Consider the following 25,261-nt stretch of genomic DNA (forward strand, 5'->3'; position numbering starts at 1 on the left):
GATTCCCAGTAATGTTTTGAGAAGTCTCATATCTTTCAGTAAATTCCTGTTTATAAGCTAGTCAGAGGAGATTCTGGTAGACGAATAATTGTTTGAGCCACTTATAACTTAACATTTCCCTCTAGGAAAACCTTAATCTGGCAACATTTTCTGTGGAATCACTATTGTCCCTCTTCACCTCCAAGATATAAGTAGTCAGAGACCAATTCCTACTTATAGAATCCCATCTTCACTCCTTTTCCAACTCAAATCTTCTTTCTTACCCTAAGGCTGGTCTATTTATTGTATGAAATATGCTTTTCTGTAGGTCAACACGGCAACGTCTTTTGCTAAGTCAAAAGCCTAGCTCTTCATTTAACTTTCGAGTTGTAAGTACTTCCCTGGACACATTGGTGCTTTGAACCCAATGTTTATCTATCTATCCCATTCTTCAACAATCATTTTGCCTGATGCTGCTGCTTCTGCTGCTGCTTCTTCTTCTTCTTCTTCTTCTTCTTCTTCTTCTTCTTCTTTGTTACACTATGTGTAGCTCTTCCAAAGTTTTAAGAAATCTGTCAGAGTAATTTCAAGACAGGAATAGAGCAAGCAGTCTGTGTGTTAAAGTAGGCAAGGCTGCCAGGAATTGGGTCATTTCCAAGTGTGAGTGACTGCATAACTTAGGCAAATTGTAGGGGCATCCACAACACCCTCTGTCCCAGAGCAGAGGGTCTCATTGCTTCTCAGGCTTCAAATTTACAAGCACAGGGTCAAGCTAGGTCACTAAAGAAGGCTGCTCAAAAAACTGCTGAAGGAAAATACTTAAATAGATAGTCATTTTATGGAAAAGAAAAGGCATACTTCTTGATGCAGCAATTAAAGATTTAGCTCCAGCATGTGAATTCCCATAGAATTCTACTCAGCCCCTTCTCTATTTCAGAGCAAACTTAGTTTCACATCATTGGTGCTTCTCATTTATCTTAATGCCAAGGATTTATTTCTTATGCAAAATTGTTCATTTTTACCAACCTAGAATTAAAAAAAAAAGTCACACTCTCTTCTTCAAGAATTTTCGTTAAGCCAAAGTGTCATCAAGCTGAAAATCTGCAGACCCAATTTTGGCTTTCTTCTGCTGGAAACTCAGAGGAGCCCAATCCCAGCAACAATGGATTAAGACAGGCACTGTTGACAAATTCTTAACAGTGTTGTGAAGAGAAAAACATACGTGGTACTAACAATTTACAGAGATTTCTAAGTTGAACCAGTAAGTTTGTCTAGACTTTCCCATGACTATCTATGGCCTAGAAGCTGCACTCTAAAAAAAAAAGTCACCATTGAAACTCTTTGTCCCCATGATGTGTGTACAGGACCTGGGTTAATAATTAGAAACATGCAGAATATCACTAAGGTAAAAATTAAACGTACAGATGATAGACTATGTGGATTGCTCACACCTCATCTATATTTATTTTTTTAGACACTATAGAATCATAAGCAAAACATAAGTAGGAAAACTCACTAACCAGAACAAAATTATCAAGTTACCTATGGAGTGTCATAAGAAAATAATGAGAATTTCAAGGAAAATATCAAACTTTAATCAAATGTTTCAGGCAAAAAGATAGACATTAACAGTTATGATCTGCAATAGTCAAATCAAAGAAATGTCAAAACAGTCAAAACAGAACAACTAACCCAGGGACAAAACCTAGAGTAGCTACTTATTACTGCACACACTACTCTCAAGCTCTGGGTCCAATTAAGCCCAAACATCTGCTTAGATTTAACCCTCTGGTCATATGGGTGTCTAATACCTTTCAATAGAATTTCCTTGGTCACTGAGGAAGCACCCCTTGCTCATTCCATTAGTCTTTATAATCACTTAATTAAATCATTCTCCCTCGTGTTTTCCCCCAGCTACCATTTGTGTGCCATCAAAGTATGTCTGTTTTCCTTGAATCTCAACCCTTAGATGTCAGTGGCCATTTGATAATTTTTCTTTTTTTCTGATAAATTAAACCATTGCAGCATCTTGTAAATGACCTGGCTACTGCTTTCAGACTTTAGCTGTAACTAGAGCTTGCTACCAAGTTTTCTAATTAAGTCACAATATCATTGTTCCCTTAGTTTACAAGATAATCATCTAATTCCCTTTTTTAAACTATTCGGCCTCTGGCCTTATGGTTTATTCACTTGGGAGCTAGATTATGGCTTCCCAGACTAAAGCTACAGTGGAATTATTGTGATGTTACAAGTTTAATTAATGCCAAAGAATGCTAGCCCAATTTCTGGCTTAATACCATCTCCTTTCATATGGCTATACCCTCATTTTGCCTTCAGTAGCCTTCTTTATTAGTATTTTTACAAGTGTTTTTGAACTCAGTCTTCCTGTTGAATTAAAACATTCCTACTCAAATGTGGCTGCACAATTTTAAGACTAAATTTTTCAGTCTGGGTTTGCAGTTACATGTTTAGTGGACGAGCTTAAGAAAGATATGAAAATGGTAAAATTATCTTAATGATATCATAATCGATAGAACAAAGTACGTTTTATAAAACTTTCACATACCTTATTTCATATGACCCTTAAGAGGACTCAGAGAGCTGGACAGAACAGATATTATTATGTCCATTTTATTGCTCACTGGTTTCTAAACTGTGTCAATTTGTACCAAACACAAGACATTGTTTAAACCAACACAGCTCCTTTTACATCATTGTGATTTTTTAGCAATCCAAATAAGACCATCATTTAAACAAAGGGTACTTTAAAAGGGTACTTCTGGCTTTTAACTAAGGGAAGTTTGAAAGCCTCTGTTATAGAGAAATGAATTGAAGCTCAGCACAGAAGTGAGTTTACAAATGTCTAACAGTGAACAATTGAAAAAATAATCCAAGTTCTCCTCCTCCAAGGTCCAACATTTGTTTTCAATACACTTATATTCCCTGAGAGGAAGAACAGCAAAAGAATAGAGAATGCATTTGTTTACCCGTTTTCATCCATTTACTATATTTTTAAATAGTTTTCTTGTTGCTTGCCAAGGGTTAGTCTCTACCAGGGGTGTCCAAGCCACAGCCCACAGGCTGCATGCAGCCCAGGACGGCTGTGAGTATGGCCCAACACAAAACCATAAATTTACTTCAAACGTTTTTGCTCATCAGTTTTTGTTAGTGTTTGTATATTTAATGAGTGGCCCAAGATAACTCTTCTTCTTCCAGTATGGCCCAGAGATGCCAAAAGATAGGACACCCCTGTGAGCCTAGGCACGCTAGCTATCTCCTGCTGATTCATAGTAACTGACTCTTAAGTCATTTCTTAACCCGTAAGCTTACCCTGTGGCAGCCCCTGGACTACACTGCCAACCCAAAGGCACACAGAAGACCTGCAAGACTATTTCTGTGCCAGGCAAGAAGCATACCAGTGGGACATCCGTAAAGGAATTAAACACCCAGGAAAACAATCGTTACAAGTGCAGAACAAATCACAAAGATCTATCAAGTCCCGAGGAAAGAAAGATTAGTGAGGAGGTTAACATGAAAAGAGGAGAAAGAAAGGAAAATGAGGAAAATGAATCACAGGAAAAAGGCCCATCCACTTGCAGTTCTTCACTGCTTTTCAAATTAAAAAGAGACAAGCTCATAGCCACTTGATCTCTCTAGGGCCCAGTCTCCTCATGTGCAAAGTTTATATGCTATTCCTAGTTCTCTCTGCTTTGCAAAGTCTGTGGGGGAAATGCCACAAGATAAAATACACTTGATGGCTCTTAGAAAACTGTAAGGCCTTCCACAAAGAAAGGAAGAGGAAAGGTAGTACATCACTGAATGATGAAAGATGGAAGGTACTAAGGTAGTTAACCATTCATATAACTTTATTCAAAAATTGTTTTATAATATTTTTAAAAATTTAAAAAATTGAGAATACTGAAGATAAACCCAGCCCAATTGCAAAAAAAATATTCCCAAAGCTGAAGAACTTGTTCCAAGGGAAACCTTAGTATTCTCGTCAGAGGAGATCCATCATTGGTTCCTGCTCTCAAATCCAGGGAAAATGAAATTTAATCACTCAAAATAGGTTGACTGAAAACCTATTGTGTGTCACATTCTACTTTAAGTTTTGGGGAGAGGGAGGTGCTTTCGGTTAAGAAAGCAAGAATCAAGACTGTCACCCACAAGGAACTTATGGAAATTAAAAAAACTTTAGATTTGCATCTTTCATTGGCATCTTAAACTAACATCCTAAAGTTACTCAGAATGATTTCAGGAAAAAATGTAGTATAATATGCTTAAGAACGGAGATGGTTCAAACTCTAGCCCTGCTACTTAACCAATCACTGACCTCAAATAAGTTATTTCATATCCCTAAGTGCCAGTTACTCGATCTATAAAATGGAGATAATAACAGAATTCACCTTATAGGGACACTGTGAAGATAAAGCATGTCAAATGCTACCATCGTACCTGGCATAGAATAAGTTCCTAATTGATACTTATATACAATTATAATTATCATCTAAAAAGGCTGGTGTTATTTCAGACAAATCTGAGAGAAGACAGGTATGAAGAGGCACATGTCTTTTTCATCTTGATGTCAACAGTCTTGCACAGGTCCTATCACAAGGTAGAAGTTTGACCAATACTTGTGAATAAAGAATGAATGCATGAATGAATGGCTTGATTTTCCTGTTCCATCTGGTGCCATGTCTATATATTACTGAACTGGCCTAGACAAAAAAAAAATGTATTTTTAAGTGCTTAAACTCAACTCAATGAGTTTAAAAATTAATCCCTTTCAGTGAGTTCTCTGAGTTGATTCAGTCAGAGGTGGAAGAAACCAGAGGCATTGGTATAGCTTCACAACATTACCTGGTTATTTAACTTCCAGGGAGAAGTTTACCCCACTGGGGAGAATTAGAAGGTTTCTTTTATCTCCCAGAATCCTGCCATTCACCTTTAAAAGAATAGTCAGTTAAAAAAAGAGAAAGAAAGTAGGGAGGAAATGAGGGAGGAGGAAAGGAAACAAAACAAAAAGGAGAAGAAAACACAGAAGATGTGGAAGAGAAAGGTCTCCTCATTTTCGAGACATGTCCCTCCCCTGCAAGGGAGAAGTACTCTTCTGTCTAGCTACAGCTCCCAGCCACGGGATGAAGTGCAGGCTGTCCCTTCCGGTGATGGCTATGTGGATGAAATCTTGTTGCAGGTGTAAAGGAAAAGGCTTTCACATATTGGAAAATAGATATTTATATAAATGGCACCAAATCTACCTAAAAGAGAAGAGTGAAGTACCAGGAAATGTGAATTGGCATAAAATCTCTAGCACAGCTTATTACATGCCGTTTTCTTGCATCTTTATCCATCCTCTGAGCACTGCTCAAATGTTACTCCCTCGGGGAAACCCTCCTTTGCTCTTCAGCCCGGGTGGGGCGCTGTGTTACATGCTTGAAGAGCACCTGGTACCCTTCCACTAGAGCGGCTAGCACTGCTGCTGTAATTAGGTAATTATTTCGATAATTAATTATTTAACATCTGTCTGCCTGTTTACCCTGAAATCACTCACAATCACTCACACTTGCACATTGCCTTACCTGAAATAGATAAGTGAATATATACATGTACAGGTGATCCTAATAATTTGTGGGTTCTGTATTTGTGAATTTGCCAACTCACTAAAGTTTATTTGTAACCACAAAATCAATACTCATGGCACTGTGAAGCCATTAGTGAATGTGCACAATCATAAAAAATTTGTTGCCAGACACAGACATTCCCTACTGAGGTCAAAAATCTGACACTCTGCCTTCCTGTCCCAGTGTCTTTTTTGTGGTCCATTTAGTACCATGTTTTTCACATTTCTTGTGCTTTTGTTGGTGATTTTGCTGTTTAAAATGGCCCTCAAGTGTAGTACTGAAGTGCTGCCTGATGTCCCTAAGTGCCAAAAAGCTCTGCTGTGCCCTTCGGAGAAAATACTAGTGTTTGACAAGCTTCATTCAGGCACAAGTAACAGTGCTATTGGCCATGAGTTTAATGTTAATGAATTAACAGTATATATTAAATAAAGTGTCTTTAAACAAAAACCAACATAAAACAAAGATATGTCTTGTTCGGTTAACTAAAATGTTATGGTCAGTGGCTCCTAGGAGCCTAACCCTGTATTTCTCCTAAGAATAATGATTTAGCATCATATATGGCACATTGAATTATACTTCAAATGTTTTACAATGATTAAAATCTAAATTATTTGTATTTTACCCACTAATAACAAACACTAATCAATTCCAAATTGCATGCATCCCCAGAGGATAACTTGATACGAAGTACTAACTTAAGACATTCCCTAAAGTGAACTAAAAACAGGAAAAAAACAAAAAGTTGAATAAAATATGTATGTATACATATACCAGAATATTGATGTTAATTTGTTCTGTTTGTATGGTGGGCAGTAACATAAATTTAAGCTTATTTAACATCCAGGCTATTGCAGGCAGTAACTTCTAAGCACCTAATTCTGTATCATTTGACTAACAGACAATATTTCTTAGTACAGCTTTTAATTAGATGTGTTTGTTGAAAATGAAAATAAAAAGGAAAAAAAAACCCATCCCAGTAAATGGTTCTGTGGAAATTCTGATAGTAACTAGAACAATTATACCATTAATAATTCAATGCTGGCTGAAAACTATACAATTTTGAGTGATTTATACAAGCCAGAGTTGGCACATATTGTACCACAGGTAGATACAAGGGCACCAAGAAACCATTTTACAGTTTTCCCACTAGTGTAGAGTCAAAAAGGTCATTTGCGGTAAAAGATCTTTTGGATTAGTCTTTTAAATCAATGCATGAATTAAAGATAATTTACATATAAATAGGCTAATACTCTGGCTTTGAAATTAAATGAATTTTTAAAAGATTTAAGTAACTGCAGAAAAGGTCAGTGAGGTATTAAGTATACATAAAGTGATTTTTGAAAACTACTTGTCTTGTTGATTTATTAATACTGTGTATTCATTGTCAGCGTTGTTCTGAAAATTGCATGCTTAATTAACAATGCACCAAAGTCAAAAGAGAGGCTTCAAAAGTAAGAAAAACATATTTTCCAAATCAGTATTTGGAAGGACAGGTCTAGAATCTGGACATGAAAATAGTCAAAATTAACCTTTGCCCACATATTAATACATATTAGAATCAAATGTGAGATCTGTTGAGGAGGTACCCCGCCATGTAATATGAAAAATAGAGACATTTATTGAAGAAGATACAAGATAAGAAACATTACACATAGGACAATGATGCTTCAGTCCCCTTCAAAGGAGACCCCTGGGACCCCACATAGTTCTCCCAGTCGCCACCAGCTGCCCTGTTGTATTTTCCTGAATCTCATCCACGGTCTGAAATCTCTTCCCTTTCAAGGGTGGTTTTAGTGTTGGAAAAAGCTCAAAGTCTCAGGGTGTCAAATCTGGGCCACAGGGGAACTGAGTCACTTGGGTGATTTGATGTTTTGCCAAAAAACTCTGCACCAGATTTGAAACATGAGCAGACCAATTGTCATGATGAAGTTGCCAATACTGAGTTGCCCATAGCTGCGGCCTTCTGAATCACCCTAATAGTTTCCACAGAGGAATGTTCAAGCTTAACACAAAATTTGATGAAAATTTGTTGCTCTACATGCTCATTCCGAATGTGACAACCACACAGTACACATGTTCACTCAATGGTGTCTACTGCCCCCACTGACTAGTACAGTGAAATCTGTTCACACATACACATTCCAGTCCTTCTCCTTGGCTGCCAAGTTACATTGATGCTACTATATTTATAATGGCCCCGGCTTTTTCCAGACAGACCTCGTACATCACAACATATTCTAAATAAGCATGGCAACATTCCAGTGACATTTACTTTGATATTTAGCTCCACTAATAAATAATAGCTCTTCCCAAAACACAAAAGCTATAGATGGTCTACTGAGTTATCAGAGGGGGATCATGATCTTAGTTTCTAATCCCAATTTACCTCTTTGAAGTAAACCTGGAGTTTTTTCCAACTGTGATGAAGGGATAAAACCACCACCCTCTTATGAACATAATATACCTTAAAAAATGTTGGAGCCCAGAATGAATAGGTGGGGCAGAGGGAATGTTTAGGACAGTGAAACTATTCTGTATGATGCTATAATTGTAGATACATGTCATTATGCATTTGTGAAAACATCTGCTACTGTACAACACAGATCAATCCTAATATAAAGTGGGGACTTTGATTAACAATAAGGTTAACTAAATTGTAACAAGTGGTTCACCAATTATAATAAATGTACTAATACCAGGTGTTAATAAAAGAGAAATTTGGGCAAGGGGAGAGGGAGTATATGGAAACTCTACTTTCTGCTCAATTTTTCTATAAACCTACTACAGAAAATGAATACTATTTTTTAAGTTGGTGAACCAAATGTAATAATAGAGTCAGACACTTTCTTTACATAAATGGTTTAAAAACTGTACTCAAAGGAGCCCTATGAACTCTAGGAAATGATTTACTGACCACTTGTTTGAGGATGTTTGGGGAAAGGACGCAGGAGAGAAGAGGAAGCAATGAACAGGAGGCTGCTCAAGCTCTGTCTACAACTTCTACCCCTGTTTCAAGCAGGGCAACTCCCCTTTCATCTGTTGTACATATTGCTTTCCCACATTGGAGTCCATTAAAGAAAGGGTTTCTTAGCTAAAGAAAAAAATGCATGAAAAAAACACAAGCCAAACACAATACCCAGCTAATAATCCCATACATGAACGCTTTGAGCTTCTGAATTAAACATTTAACTCAAACTTCACACCTGACCATTATTACAACCTGTGACTGAGCTATGCAGAAGCTGAATGAATATCTCAGAAGTAGACTAATTAATGATTATTTACATCACCCAGGCACCCAATACTTAACTAGTATATGCAACAAACTTTGGAGGGTACAAGGGAAATACAAAGCAGAGTCCCAGCCCCCAAGAGGTTTATAATTTTATCGAATAGATAAAACTAATAACAAAATATGAATACAATAGAAAATGTCTGAGGCACCCAGTACCGAACTTAAGGAGCTAAAAACAGATTTCAGGTCTTCTGTTGAACATTAAAGATGCCAACCCCGAATGAGATGAGGGCAAGTGCAAGTGAGAACATTTCAGTGCACAGTTAAATCTCACTTTTCTAAATCTTTGCTTCCCTTTAAAAATGCAAAGTGAATGAGAACAGTCAGTCAATCAGCCATGAATAGCGTCCATATGAAAGACATGAATAAAAAAGAACAGAAGCAGAATATAAGTAATGATTCACTGTGTAACTGGGGTGCCAGCTAAGAAGGGCCCCAGGCCCCCCCAACCCCACAAGTCTGGCTGGGGGAAGGGACCCATGGAGCAGGACCATTTAGAGTTATTTTGCATATCAATAACAGCATGATAGCTTCACACCTAATATGCAAAAACAGTTACTTTGCATATCAACAAGTCTAGCTAGGGAGATGGGAGTGACTTTGACCGGGGATGTACCTGGGAGGCAGTTCCCCCTGGTTACAGCACCTACGTGGGAGCTTGGAGATGGTTGCTCCACGCCCCGGGGGCCATGCCTGCCCAGACGAACTGTGGCAGCCAAGGCAGGCTAAAAATACCAGCGTCCTAGCAGGTGTAGATGATTGCGGGAGGAGTCAGAAATAAGGTTACAGAGGAAGATTCATGCCAGGATTTAAACCCAGGCACAGCAGCCATGCTGGAGCTTAACCATGCAGTTCTGGGAGCAGAGAGGGGGCTACCTTGACCACACGGCTTAGGTATCAGGAAAGCAACAGGTAGCAGCGATGCAGAGCTCTCAGCGGTTTGAAAGAATGCATAAGTACAGTGCAGGACTGTGTGGGAGGACAATGCGAGACCGTGCAGAAAGGAAAGGGGTAAAAGGACTCTTACTGGCAGGCCAGGGGGAAGCGCCACGTGGTTTTGGATTAAGAACTGGTGACAGCTGACGGTGCTGGGAACCGCGGGAGGCCCGCCCAGGGGAGCACGGATTCCTGGGAGGATCCGGGAGTCTAGACGAGCTAGACTTATATTTCTCTTCCTGAGGTATGGTACGCCAGAGTGGGCAAAGGGGAAGGCAGGACTGCGTGTGTTTGTGGGTGTTTTAAGGGGCTGTGGGATTTTAATGGTAACATTCTGCCATTACTATAAACATGTATAACCTTTGAATAAATAGCTCCTTTTTACCAAACTCTGACATTCAAAGCCACAATTACTAAGGGCAGCGGGCAAAGAAACATAGTAACGAAGGACGCCAGGGAGGGGGCTTGTTTCAGTAATAGTATCTGGCCCCCCACCACGGGTCCTATTCTGTAAAAACTGTTTTATATTCAGTTGCATATGTGCCTCTTCTCGAAATTGCTGTCTCTCCATCAGTACTTACTAATGAGTGAGACCCCAGGATACTGCAGATGGCAGGTTGGTTTCAAACAAAGGCACAGTAGATTGAATGACCTATCTCAGGGGCTACTAGGAGATGTCCCAACAGCAGAAACAACAGCTTCTGATCAGGGGAGCTTCCTGCACAAGACCTCCTCAGCCTACTTCAGAAATAAACAGCTTACACGTGGTTTTCCCCTAACACCCAGCACTACACTAAAGAGAAAAGACTCAGCTATTTGTTACAGGTGCAGGAATTTTTTTCAAGTCTGTATGTGTATTATGCTATAAATTACCCTATTTGTGTGTGTGAGACTAAATATCCATGCATACAGATGTGTATCCACACACACACACACACACACACACACACACACACACTGTAGGTTACAATTAAAACCATGTTGTTAACAGCCACTCAAACCTGGAGAAATTTATGGTTCTAAATGCAGGCACACACTCAGGATAAAGACAGAAGGGTTATAAATGCTTCAACAATTACCAGAATAAATAAAGTGCATGAGGAGCATACACATTTGCAACACAGCCTTGCTGGTTCACACTGATGATCGGCAGACCTGTTGCAAATGAGAGCCTGGGAGATCAAACATGATTAAAAATGCAAAGATGCTGCACCCAGATGACATGCTTCATTTGACAATGAAATCTGGACTCAGAGGCACCAATGCAATCTACGATCAAAGTGCTTTTTAGTAATTCACTGGCCCACTGAGACCCACTCTGAAGGAATCATATAATACAGGACCCTCTTAAAGTAGGCGGGGTTCTTCACAGGCATTAGCAATTCCATTTAGAGGCTATCCTTCAATAACACAATTTTTTTCACTGATAATTGATAGTTTGTGTTTTACCAAGATAAACCCCAGAAGTTGTCAGGAATGAATGTGCACAATACGTTAGCTATGAGCATCTGAATAGTGGACTTTAAGTAGATACAGGAAAATGAATGGTTGTGCTGAAGCTGGTGAGCAGATTTTTTTTTTTTTTACTAAAACTAGAATAGCCAAGGCTATAGTCAGGTTTTAAAAAATTAAAAAGTCTAGTTTCTATAAGACACAAGAAGGCCCAAAGAAAGGAAACCAGTCCTTAATTCCTTGCTGTCTCAATATAATTTTATTCTAGTTATTCTACTGTATATTATTTGTTTTATATACATATGTACACATACATACATAGGATATTTATAAATTTCTTTTAAAAAACCTAGAACTTCAAAATAGAGTTCAAATGTCTTCAGTCTCAGCTCAGATGCTAAGAAGAGGATTCGTGATTTATTGAGTTAGTAGAGAAGGGCTCCCAAGAGAAATTGCTGAGGAAGTGGTAAGAAGCAGGACCAGAGAAGGCAGAAAAGCTATACAAGGGTAGGATTTGGGGTACAGACCTCTGAAAGGAGTGTTCCCCCCATGGGCATGGCCCTGGACTTTCACACTGGCTCCCCAATCAATGATTGGCTAAAGGCTGAACTTTCCACTTGCAATGGGCATAGTGAAGTCAATAACTCCAGGCGGTCTTGCAAAGATGGCAGCAGGTGGAGCCACTGGAAGGAAAGTAGGGAGGGAGGAAGTCTCACGAAATTGGTGAATGTTACCTGGGGGGATCTTTGTGGTTCTCTGGCACCTGCCACTGCAATGAAGCAACAAATGGCCCATATCTCCCTGCCATGAAATCACCTATTGATTTTTAAAAATAATGGTGAGGGTAGAAGCTAATATTCTTTTAATCATATCATGAATTATATTTACTAACTTTTTTAAATTTCAAATAATAAAGTTTTGGCCCATGGCAATGTGAAGTCTCTTACCCATTATTACTGAGAAGCTAAGTCTTTAGGATATTGTAACTCTAACTGCGGGGTCTACTTGATCTACCTGGAAGAACTAAAAAAGTTATTATTTTTCAAAGCAATGAAAATTTTATTATAAGAAGTTTCGCTAGAAATTTATCTGTCCCTAAAACATATAGGCTATCAGAAGTTCAGGCATAAGTAAAATCAGCTTTCCATACGTTTCTTCTACCTTTTGACTTGTATCACATATTAAGGTAATTAAAAATGAAAACAAGGTCTGCAGTTTCCTATCCCACATCCCAGTTCTGAAGTGACCAGAAACATCCATTCTTTGCCGTTTCAAAGGCCTTTGCTGACTTACTGCTGTTTCCAAAGCTATAAATTGTCATCAAATCATGAGTGTCCTGTCCCCCTCAGTTGTAAAAGAAGACTACCTCTGTTTTAGCATGACCTTGGCAAATCTTCCAGCCTGTGGGTTTTTAAGTCTTCGTAATGTTATGGGAGATCCTAGCAGCTGAGGAAGTTACCGAGTCTGGAAAAGAGGGGTGGGTAGGGTGGTACAAAGACCCTTTAAGGACAAGAGCAGGGAAGCAACATGTTGCTGCAGCTCTCCTCAAGAGGATGCTGGATGGCACAAAAGGGCCTGAGTCACAGAGAGTCTCTTGGTTTGGGGAAGACAATAAAAACTAAAATGGTTAGAAAAAAATTGACAAACAGTGCGGATCGATAGTTTAGCAGAGGGTTTAATTTTTTTCTTTTTTTATGTTCGTAATGCAGAAAATTGAGCAGGACACAAGTAACTTATCATTCTTTTCAGGTCAGTGAGAAGTCATGGCTGGTGTTATGGGATAAAGTGTGCCATCCCCCTACCTTCGCATAGAATTCTTCTGTGGAAGTCCTAGCCACCAGTCCCTCAGGGTAGGACTATTCTCGGAGATTGGAGATAAGGGCTTTAAAGAGGTGATTCAGTTAGAATGAGGTCATTGGGATGGGTCCTGAGTCAACGACTTGTATCCTTACCAGGAGAGAAGACTAGGACACAGACATGTACAGAGGGAAGGCCGTGTGAGGCCGGGGGAGACGACAGTCATTTATAAGCCAAAGACAGAATCCTCAGAGGAAACCTGTGAGCACCTTGATCTTCGATGCCTCGTCTCCAGAACTGTGAGATAATTAACTTTGTTGTTTAAGCCACCCACTCTGGTTTACTAACTTTTAATGTGTTTTCATAATAAGTCTATGGTTGAAATTGATTTACAGTTTTCTATTTGGTGGTATCATGAGACTTTGGTATCTGGGATGTTTGCTTCATAAAAACATCAGCAGATTTCCTTCTTTGTGCTATGTGTAATTTCATAATTCTTTGACAATGCAGTATATGCACATATTATGAAATTCAAAAAATACAAAAGTATCTACCCCCGACCTGTCTTTTAGCTACCTAATTTCTTCCCCAGAAGCAGTTATTGTTATCTGTTGCTTTTATATTCTTTTATAGATAGTATAAATGTGCAGAAACAAATATGTGCACACACACACACACCTATGTGCACACACACATGGACTCAAACGGTGGTAAAACAGACACAGTGCTCTGCGTCTTGCCTCCCGCCCCTGCAGTATATTTTGGAGATTGTTAACATAGCCATATACAGAATTTCTGCATCCTATCTAACAAATGCAGAGCATTCCATTTTGCAGATATAAAAATAATCTTACCAGTTCTCATTTTAAATAGTATTACGATTACCTGTTCCTTAAAAGTTCAAAATAAATTTCTCTGAAAGCATAAAGACCTGGGGCTTTTGCAGATCTTTGATGATTTCCTTATATTTTTTCAGTATCATTAAAGTTTTTCTTATTCTTTTTGGGTAAGTTTGAGTAACTTATTTACCTATGAAAAATTCATTCCATCAAGATTTTTTTGAAGTTATATGCGAAAAATTTCACAAAAGTTCACCTTTGCTTTTTTTAATTTCTTCCTTGGCCATGGTTCCTTTCCCCCTTTTCAATTTTGTGTTTTTGTGCTCCCTACCTTTCTTTGATTAGGCTAGTGAATGAATTATTTTATTGTTTAGCACTGTTTTCAAAGAAACAGCACTTAGGTTTATTCATACTTGCTGTATTTGTTTTTAAATAAGAAAACTTATTAGTTCATTTTTTTCATTATATTCCACATATGAGTGAAAACATGTGGTACTTGTCTTTCTCTGGCTGCCTTATTTCACGTTGCATAATGGTCTATAAGCAAAATAAAGACAGACTCATCAATAGAGAGCAGGCTGACAGCTGTTGGGGGGAGTGGGTTGGGGGACAGGTTTCGGGGGGTGGAGGAATTGAACAAAAAAGAAAAAAACAAAAAACTCATAGACATGGATAACAGTGCGGTGATTGTGGGATGTGGGATGGTGGAGAGGATACAGGGAGGATAAAGGGTGATAGACGGAGACTTGACTTGGTTAACACACAATTCAGTGTACAGGTGATGCGTTATGAACTTGTGCACCTGAAACCTGTATAATTCTGTTAACCAGTGTCATCCAAAAAAATCAACAAAAAGGAAAAAATTAAGAAAACTTAATTTTGACTTTGTTATTTAGTTCTTTCTGCAAGTCTGCCACTTATTTAGCTATTCTTTTAAGTCAGATATTTAATTCCTTTATGTTATGGACTGAATGTGTCCCTCCATATTCATATGTTGAAACCTAATCCTCAATGTGATGGTGTTTAGAGGTGGGAACTTTGAGACGTGATTGCTTCATGACAGCGGGAGCCTCCTGAGTGGAATTAGTATCATTATAAGAGACCCCAGAGAGCTCCCTCACCCTTTTTTCTGTGCAGGGGGACTCCACAAGATCAACTCTATGAACCACAAAGCAGGCCCTCACCAGATGTTGAATCCGCTGGCACTTTGATCTTGGTCTTCCCAGCATCCAGAACTGTGAGAAATAAATGTCTGTTGTTTACGCCACCCAGACTATGGTATTTTGTTATAGCAGCACAAGTGGACTAAGACAATTTATTTTTGTTTTTGTTTTTTGGGGTGTTTAAGGCCACACATTTTCTTCTAAGCATAGTTTTAGCTGTAGCCCATTAGTTTACATGTTATATTTTCATTATCAATGGCATCTAAATTTTTTTCAAGTTGGGTTTTGAATGTTTCTTTAAATTCGGAGTTGCTTAGCAAAGCACTTCAAAACGTCCAGATTGTAAGATTTGATAATGAATATCCAGTTTATTGCATAGTAATCAGAAGATGAAGATTTTACTATTTCAACCTTGAAATTTCCTGCAATTTCTTTGTAACCTATTAAGAACATATACTGCAAATTTTCCTAGGATCCATAAAAAGAAGATATATTCTCTATTGTTAGGGTCTAAATTTAGATAGTATTATTTAGTTCATCTTTATTAATTATTTTATTTACATTATTTTTATCTACTTGATTTTCCATAGATTCAGAAATTAAAATCCATTATTATGTTTCTGTTTATTTCTCCTTGCATTTCTATAGTTTTCACTTTGTGTATTGCATTACTCTATCATTGTATACATCCTAACCCCCACACTTTCGAGAGGCTTCCATATCTCAGATATATCCCACCAAAACTGATCAGAAAACACATCCAAGCCTGTTACTCAGGATGTGGTGTGTGGCTTCTGTATAATACAGCCAGTAACTTCTATTCTTGTGCCTAATATCATCCTCACCCTGGGAAAATGTTTCTCTACCTTTCTGAAAGGCTCGGTTTCACTGAAAAAAAGGTGGCTGAGTCTGAAAGTCAGGAAGGGTTGTGGATTGTGGGTCATGCAACTGCAAAACTGTAGACAACAGAGATGCACACTGTTCTGCGGTGTGGGCAGTGCAAGGGCTTAAGTGAGAGATGGACAAAATAATTTGTCAGATCCTCCCTCTCAAACAGCATGAGTGCAACAGATTCTCGCAAAAACAAAACAAAACAAAACAAAAAACAAAAACAAACAAAAAAAACCTATATGCTGCACATCTATTTCCTTTCATCAGAATCTTCTGGTGCCATTTCATAGTTTCAGAGGTCTCACAAATTCCAGCAGCGTTCACAACTTTTGCACATAATGTCTTAGGCACATTTTTCAATATTAAATAATACATGCTCTCCTAAAATCTAAACACAGGTAGGTCACAACATTAACTTGTATAAAATCAGATATCAATTCTTTATATTGGTAAACAGACATTAAGCACAAAACTGGAAATCATTTTATCTTCATAAAAATATTAATAAGATTTAATTAAAATGTGAAAAAATGAAAAAATTAAATTCAGCATTTTAATTGACTTAAAAATTTTTATATTGGTTAATATATTCTGCATTTTGACTTTTAATTCTAATAAATAATTTTGAATTTTTATAAAAATTATAACTTTTTTGAAACACTCAAAACTTAATTTTAACTTTTCTAATTTTTGTAATTTATATGCTTAATGAAACTATATTCAAATTTTACACACTGTGAATATAAAAGTGCAGTTTAGTTTTTAATTCTTTAGATCAGGAGTCAGCAAACTTTTTCTGTAAAGGACCAGAGAGTAAACACTTTGAGCTGTTGCAACTGTTTACTTCTGCCCTGTAGGACAAAAGGAACTACAGATAACATGTGAAGAAATGTGTGTGGCTAGATATGACCCCAAAACCTTAGATTATTACTGTCTATAGAAACAAATTACGTTTTTAAAAAGTTGATTATAACATTAATTATTTTACTAAAGTTAAGATTAACGAAATAACTTATTTGGAATAAATATGTAATAATCTATGAATTATTTCTGTCTTTTAAAAAATCATCCAACTATCATAAGCCAAATAATAGAACTTGTGCAGTAATAATCAAATTTGGTTGTCTTTGATATTTTGCCAATTTTCAGTCATTTAAAAATCATAGCTCTACCTACACTTTTACATTTTGTTATTAAAATGTTATATTGTCATGATAGAAGGATAAAAAACATTTTTAACAGTTTATTAGCTGGATTTATAACTTCTAAATGTTTAGATAGGTGGTGTGCATCCTCCATTTGTGTCCCTGCCCTGAGCCCCACAAGCCTCAGGTGCAGGCCTGGGTAAAACAGTGATCAAGAGATTGAGTCTCTGCGGTCTTGAATTATGTTTTAGTATATTCTACTTCACTTCCATTAGCTCTACTCTAGACTAGTGATCACCATTTTTCATATGGACTATTGCACCAGCTTGTCTATTGCTCTCCCCTCATCTATTCTTCTCTCTCCACCCCCAACCTATTTTCCACACAACAGAGTAATATTTTAAATATAAATTGGAAACTATCCCTTCTGTCCTTAAAGCCTTTCAATTGCTTTCCACTCCATTCCATTTCATTTCCATATATCACATTCAGAATAAAATAGCATTCGATGCCCTCTAAAATCCTGCTCATTCCTACCTGCCTTGCGCACTCCCTTCTCATCCAGTACTGTATAGGCACACTGGCCTTTTTTTGTACTTCTAATACATTGAGGTATTTCTTGCCTCAGGACCTTTGCATCACTGTAGCTGACTTGTTCCTCCTTGCACCACCCTCCTCTGCAAGGCTGACTTCTTTCTATTCTTTAGGGCTCTGCTTAAACATCAACTTCTCAGAGAAGACTTCCTGGTCTACCCGATCTAACATACAGGGGTGGGCAAAAGTAGGTTTACAGTCATAATACAAATAAATAATAAAATAATTAATAAATAAAAATGCAAAATAAGCTCTGTTTTGTGTGCTCACAACTGTAAACCTACTTTTACTGAACCCTGTATGTGACCTTTGTTATTTTCTGACATTACACCCTCTTCATTTCCTTTGGAACCTTAGAAAAAAACTTGTAACCAAATGTGTTTTTCTGTTTATTTATGTATTTACTATTCTGAAAGTTCTTTCAGAGCAGGGACAACTTCTATTTTGCTTAAACTTCCAGCACCCACGATGATGTCTGGAAGTGGTAGTTATTGAAAAGATACTTATGGAGCAAGTAAATGAAAGCACATTCTGGTCATATCCATCCCCTTCAGCATAAAGCCTATATCCCCTCAGGCGTGGTAATGTCAGGGTCCCTTGAACTAATGATTTTCAAGTGTGCTCAGAACCTTTATTCCTTCTGTCTCTCCAAGCTAAACTTCATTCCACCCTCCCTCTGCCTTTCAAATGTTTCTCTCAGAAATATGCTTGTTCCACCAAGTTATAGATATTCTTTAGCCCCACATAATAGGTTTCTCAACTTCTACATTTATTGTCTGAATAACTCACTTTTGTATAACCTTATGGTGCTTAATCCAGCAGAGTGAATAAAACATATGGATATCATTTGCTGCAGACAGGGTTCCCGACCCTACTACAACACCTGACCCTGGAAAACAGAGCCTAAGACAAGGTTTAAAAGCACATATTTTAGGAAAGGACCCTAGACAACAAGTTTAGGGTACTAGTGAGAGAGAGAAAGAAAGAAGGGCATGTTAAATTAGGCTCCCCAGAAGCAGAGACTGAGATGGGCATTCTTGTGCAAGTAATTGATTGAACGTGTGCCCTCAAGAGAAAGCTGTGAAGAAATGAGGGAGCAGGGTGGACCAAAGAAGAAAACAGGAAAATCCATGGCTTCACCTGAAGTCTAGCTTCAACCCGATCCCACGAGGAGTTCTGGAATATGAATGGCACCATAGAGGAGTCCCACCTTGACACCTTCAGCTAGTCATTGACTATGAATGTCCTTAGTCAAAAGTGGAGAAAGTGGCTCCTCTCAGTAGAGGGTAATTCTCTTGAGAAGCATTCATTTGTGAGACTTTAGCATGCAACACTTTAAGCAGCTGGGGTATGGGTGTGCTGACCTAGTGAAGTTGATCTTGGTGGGGCATCGACAGCATCCTCTATGGCAAGAAATACAATATAAGGATGTATTCTCAAGCTGATCACTACTATGGGCAACTGGGGCTCAATCTTTTTGGAACTCTCTGAGAAACCTTATGTACTTCATATGTACATGTAGAATGTGCTTCAAAATTATTTGAACAAGACGTGGAGGAGGAGGGTATTTATTTACCACTTCCCACCCCTACCGGGCAGCGGTTATGCCATGGTTCATGGTGTTCTTGCTCGTCCAGGGTGCCAGTCCCCCACCTAGGTGTCGGAGAAGCTCTGGAGCAGAAAATGGGGATACCCAATGCTGCTCGGCAAGAGGCTTCAGGTCACACCTGCCCTAAGTTTTTTCCACAGGCATGGCCAAAGTAAAAAAGTGAGCTGAGGATATGAAGTGGGCCATAGGAAGTATCTAATATATTAATTAGTTCCCCTAGATCTTTGGAGAATATGGCTAATCTGTCCTACTCCTAAGAATTATCGGAGCTATAGCTGTCCTTTCTGCTGCTCCTCTTTTATGTTTTTGACTGTCTGCCTTATACGCATTTTCAGTCATGCAGGGCATGGGGCCTTACAGATCAATATTAGGTAAAAGAAAAATGATATTTATCAATCTAGCAGTATCTGGCTCTCTGTATCTTTCTTAGGGTCACTGACATTGGTGGCATTATTTCATTCTTTGCTGATAATTATATGTGGAATGTTTCATTAAAAAGCTCAGATATTATCTATAATGAGAACAAAGATGAACCCTAATAGGCTCTTTACACTGGTGATGACTGTAAGGTGCACATATTGCAAAGTGGTCCCTGAATGCCATTATAAATGGCAAACAGGGATTCCTTCCCCCAAGAAAAGTGACAGGTTCCCACAAGGAAACAAATTTGCAAGACAGCACATTGCCTTCAATTCCCACAATAATTAAGAAGTGTTGTTCATGAGGGTTGGAAACATATAATATCCAACCTTCTTGTTTAATTAACAGAGCCCAGCAAGGACTCAGATGCACAAGCCATTGTCATTATGAAAGAATTTCTGCCAACAAGTTACAGTCAGCTTACTAACATTCAATCATGTTATTACTAGAAATAATTTTGTGATAATTGGTGTATTCTAGACAAGAGAAGACCACAAATGGCTGCTGGAATCATTAATGATTTGTACTAACTTTCATGGGAAAAATGGTAAAATGACTATAAAAATGGTAAAAAATGACGATATTAGTTTACCAGACGCTGATCAAGCCGTGGGCCACTAACGAGAGGGTGTTCTCAGAATGTTTTCAGAACAAACTTCAGCTGGTTTATTTTCAGCTTGCAGACATAATCATGTGCATCCCACATCAGATCCACCATAACGTTGTCAGATATATCACAAATTAAAGGCTCCACGAGCTCATTATCAGCTCCTATTCTTAAAAGCAGCACATCGTCCTGCCGAAACCCCCAAATACTGAACGAGCATTTAAAAAAACAAACTGCAGAATGCCTTGCTTTAACAACTATTTACAGTACTCAAGTGTTCAAAATGTCCTTCATTGTCAATTTTGCCTTGCTACCAGGGGAAGGTGGTGAGGGGAAGGCAGAGACAAATGTATTTGAAAAAATAAAGAAAATAAATTAAATGAAAAAAAAAAATTTTGCCCTGCTACTTGAAAAAACAAAAAAAACCCAAAACAAATTCCTCTCCTGTTAAGAAGGCTTCCAGGCTAAGGCTCTTAGGAACAGGGTGTTAGTTTATTAGTGAACTTAATATGCTTCATTCAGAAGAACAGAGGCACCAGCATTACACAAGCAGGTTAAAAAATACTTACTTCAGGAAACTTAATGTATACTACATTAGTATCCACAGCAACTCCTATGTCTCAGCAATCTGCTGCACAAATACATTCCTATGAAAAAAAGCTTCTGTTTTTCCTGCATCTTCAGAACAAATGTACAGCTTATTTAAATTCCTTTTCTATCTTGCCTCTGTATAAGGCTCCTCTCCCCAACACTGAGAGAGCAATCCCATTTGAAGACAATGGGATGTTTGCAAAACAAAACAAATAAATAAAGAACAAAGGGATAGTTCCTGTTTTCACTGATTTTCAGTTGAATGCATCACTGTTGCCAATTCTCATGATCAGATTATCCACCTAGAAAGTTTAAGAAAACAAATCTTTCATCAGCACTCAGTGGGCCAAGTGCTGAGTTTCAAGAACCAAAACCCTGATGGGAGGGGTGGCTCTTAATGTGAAAAAGCGCCCAGTGAAGGCAACCAGGGCCCGTTTGTACATCTCATTCTATTACCAGCACTTGTGTGTGCAATAGGACTCCTGTAATGATCGCCTATATGTCCAGTAATTGTTAATTAGCGCATTTGTAGCCAGGAGCTGCCCAAAACAGGATGGCATTCTTCCATCGTGATTAGGGGTTTTGTGAGCATTTTGGGGTGGGGGACGCTTTCTCACTGAAGATTCTTCCGCCCTATTCACGCTCATTCAGCTCTTTCTAGGGGAAGTAAAAGCTGCAGTGATAATCCCTTAAATATGACTTGGAAGAGTATAAAAGGTGCAGTGTATAAGCATTTGGATGAGGAAGCCTTTTATGTCGAAAAGTCACTGAATGGTGGCTGAGGACGGAGTCCGAAAGGAGGGAAACGCGGGGAGGGGGCGGGGGAAGACTTTCCTTCCTACGGTGGTGAGAGAAGCGGGAATACCATGGCAGCCCAATTTCCTTTAATCATCCGATTACTAAGTAGTCCCTGCCCCTTGTTTCACCTTGTTTCTCAGTGCCAACCAGCTCCTCGATGCCATTTTGCTCTCGAAGGGGCAGGGGGAGCAATGTGACTTTTGGTAGGGACCCAGTTTCTCGCTGAATGCCAACTCAGCCAGCTGGCACCGAACAGGCCAAGCCTTCTTCAGACGGGGTTAGCAAAACTCAAATTAGCATGCTCCATTTTAAAAACTTGCTTTTATTTAAAGACTAATTCATGACAAACAGCGGCTCCCCCACTGACGTCTGGCGCCCCAGGGGCTGGCACCCAACCAAACACATGCAACTAATTGCCACCCTGGGATGACACCACCTAACAAGCTCCATTTTGAGGCAGTAGCTTCACTAAGAATGTAACCCCGGAAGGCAGCGGCGGCAGAAAAGCTCCTTTCATAACCCTGTCCTAGGCTAACCATGGCAGCAAATCGCCTGAAAAACACTTTTGTTTCCTTGTACCGACAATTTATCTCCACGAATGTCTGCAAACATGGCTAACTTAAAAGAAGGTGGCCAAGGGCACTGCGATCCCCCTCGTGGTTATTGGAGGCAGGGGCTCTGCCTGTTTTTCTCAAGGAAATACAAGTTGTCCACTATCTTGAAGCTCTGCTCCTCACTCCATCTGCAAATCTATTGATACACAGTACTTCCCCACAGTCTTTGGTTTAGATGCTCAAGTCTCCTTTGTAAGCAAGAGCACTGAAGCCAGATGCCTAGGTTCAAATCCCAGCCCCACCCTAAACTAGTAATTGGCAAGTAATTTAATCCAGTTATACCTCGGTTTCCCCATCTATAATTTGGGATAATATGAGCAACTGCCTTGTGGGGTCACCATGAGTATGAATGAGTTAATTAATAACTTACATAAAATAATGTCTAGGAATCATCACTCCTTTATTAAAGAAGCTCTTTAAGTCTGAAATAGCACAGCCTTATAAAAGGAAACTTCCCTTCGCATACTCTGCATTTCAGTCAAAGTCTGCATCCCCCCTCCCCCATAAACTTCCCATTGTTTCTATCTCCCAGCCTTTGCTCACCATTCCGTCCCCTCTTCAACTGTCCTTCCCCACTGCCCATCCTTGCACAACCAAATCCCATCCTTCTGTGCCACCTCTTCAGGGAATCTTCCCTGCCATTCCAACTGGCAATGAATCCCTTCACTCTTGGCACATCGTTGGCATTTCTGTGAATAAATGACAGTATTTTATGTGCCTGTTATATTTCCTCTTCTAGACTGACAGCTCCTTCTGAGTATAATCTGTGAATAACTGGCATTAGTGGGCACTCCGTGAATACTTGTTGAATAAGTAGATGGTTGAGTGAAAATATTGCTCTGCATAAATGAATAATTCTACACTATACTTATGCTGGACACTACATAATGATAAGGACATGGAAATAATTTCTTAAAGACATTCATAGTTTCTTTGGCTCAAATTAAGAGTTCAACTTAGCTTGTCTTTCATTGACTTAGGCTCACAAATCAAACCCAATAGGGGGATTTGTCACTAACTATTTAAGTCCCCTAGGGCTACCATGACAAAATACTACATGCTGGATGACCCAAACAACAGGAATATATTCTTAACAGTTCGGGAGAGTGAAAGTCCAAGATCAGTCTGTCAGCAGATTTGGCTTCTCCTTAAAACTCTCTCCTTGGCTTGCAGAAGGCTATCTTCCTGCTCTGTTCATGGTCTTCTCTCTGTTTGCATGCATCCCAGGTATTTTTTCCTGTCTTTATAAGGACACCAGTCACATTGGATTAGGGTCCCACCCTTCTGACCTCATTCAATTTTTATTACTTCTTTAAAGGCCCTGTCTCCAACTACAGTCTCGTTGTATTTTGGAGGAATGAAACTCAGTCCATAACAAACACTCAAGACATAAATATTCCAGAACTTACTTAAATCCACAGGAGATTGGAGGGAGGGGGAGAGCATGCATAATCCTTTGTTTCTTGAAGTGAGTCCTGGTATTCAGGCCCTGATTATATTAGCAAAAACTTCAACCAGTGGAAGCAGGTCTGGCACGACATACACAACTGTTTTACTTAGATGAAAAAACCCCACCTCTCTTGAGAATGAGTGAGATTCAGTTAGGGGGCTCAGCCACGCCTCCCTTACAGGTAGAAGATCAGCATCCCTGGCAGCAGCCACAATAACACTGGCTTCTGTTAAAGCCACAATCTCTCAAGAACAAGTGGAAACTTCCAGCTAAAACCCTGTGGACTTTCCAGGATGAGTCTCACTTCAGTCCTTGTAAAAGACAATTTATCTGAATCCTTTCTTTTTGAATACAGATGTGGAGCTTGATGTAGCCCTGAAAATCAAAACCAGATTCTCATCCCATCATTCTTTTCTTCATTTTCTAATTTTAATTGCTGTGAACGGTACATACCATTTATACTAGATAGTTAGACTTTCTTACATTGCTACAAATCACTAATTCCAAATGAGGCCGATCCCTCACTTTACCTCATAAGCTGATGGCTCCAGTGGACTGTGTTCATATTCCTCTCTTAAAACACTTAACATTTTTTTTTTACTTGGTAGAATAATGATTTACAGGCATATATGTCTCTCTTGCCAGATTTTTGAACACTTAAGGTTGGTATTGTGTTGGATCCAAACCAGCAGAGTCACCCAGCAGAGTCACAGGAAGAGTTTCCAGTAGCTCACATAGACTTCGCTAGGATCATCATAACAGTGCTAAGCATCAGCAGCAGCACATTACAATGTCCTTCAGCTCTATGGGTGGGGAGGAGGGGGGTCAACACCTTAGAGAGATCAAATATCTCCCTCCATTTTGAATCCAAAGCTTCTAGCCAGTTGACCCGGAAGCATCCCACACCTTCACCATGACTTACCAATTTGTCTGAAATAATAAAGAGGAAAATGAGAGGCTATTAGCTCCACTTCCATTCTCCAGTCAATCATCCTTCTAAATAATTAATAAGTTGAAGTATTGCCAAGAAATGTCCAGGCATCTCTCCAGAAGTATAAAGTAGTCATTTTCAAGTGAAAATTAACCATTTTATTCATTTCAAAGTCTTATTATTTACCTTAAAAAGTTGATCTGGGAGGCTTTTTTTTTTTTTCTTTTGAGTGCTGGGGGAGGTAAGAGAGCTCTAGGTGAAACTCAAATTTAGCTTTCCTCCCACTACTCATTTATTAATGAATTTGTGTTATAGAATCCTATGTTTTGTTTTGTTTTGTTTTCTTTAAGACAGATGTTCTGAAATATTTTCTGACCAGTTAAGCATTTGTAACATTGTTCTTAATAGCATGCCACTCTGACTGATCATTTCTGGCAAAGACAAAGTGATCAGTTGTCATCCCTTCTTCCCATGATTGATTTAGTGAAGAATAGCCGTTAACTCACTCTTTCTTGGAGATTGTATTCTA

General features: G+C 38.8%; 1 protein-coding gene and 1 long non-coding RNA gene across 2 annotated transcripts in view; one reads left to right on the forward strand and one right to left on the reverse strand.

Annotated features, from left to right (window-relative positions):
* FHIT (fragile histidine triad diadenosine triphosphatase) overlaps positions 1–25,261 on the reverse strand; it is a 1,408,108-nt gene that overhangs the window by 984,293 nt on the left and 398,554 nt on the right. The gene's annotated exons all lie outside the window — the stretch shown is intronic.
* Positions 10,005–15,186, forward strand: LOC129088305 (uncharacterized). The gene is made up of 3 exons (XR_008530976.1): positions 10,005–10,075; positions 13,239–13,379; positions 15,057–15,186. It is a non-coding gene; the product is annotated as an uncharacterized LOC129088305 (long non-coding RNA).

This window comes from Pteronotus mesoamericanus, unplaced genomic scaffold, assembly GCF_021234165.1.
Source record: "Pteronotus mesoamericanus isolate MK-2021 breed Mesoamerican mustached bat unplaced genomic scaffold, CSHL_Meso_final scaffold_54, whole genome shotgun sequence".
NCBI lineage: Eukaryota > Metazoa > Chordata > Mammalia > Chiroptera > Mormoopidae > Pteronotus > Pteronotus mesoamericanus.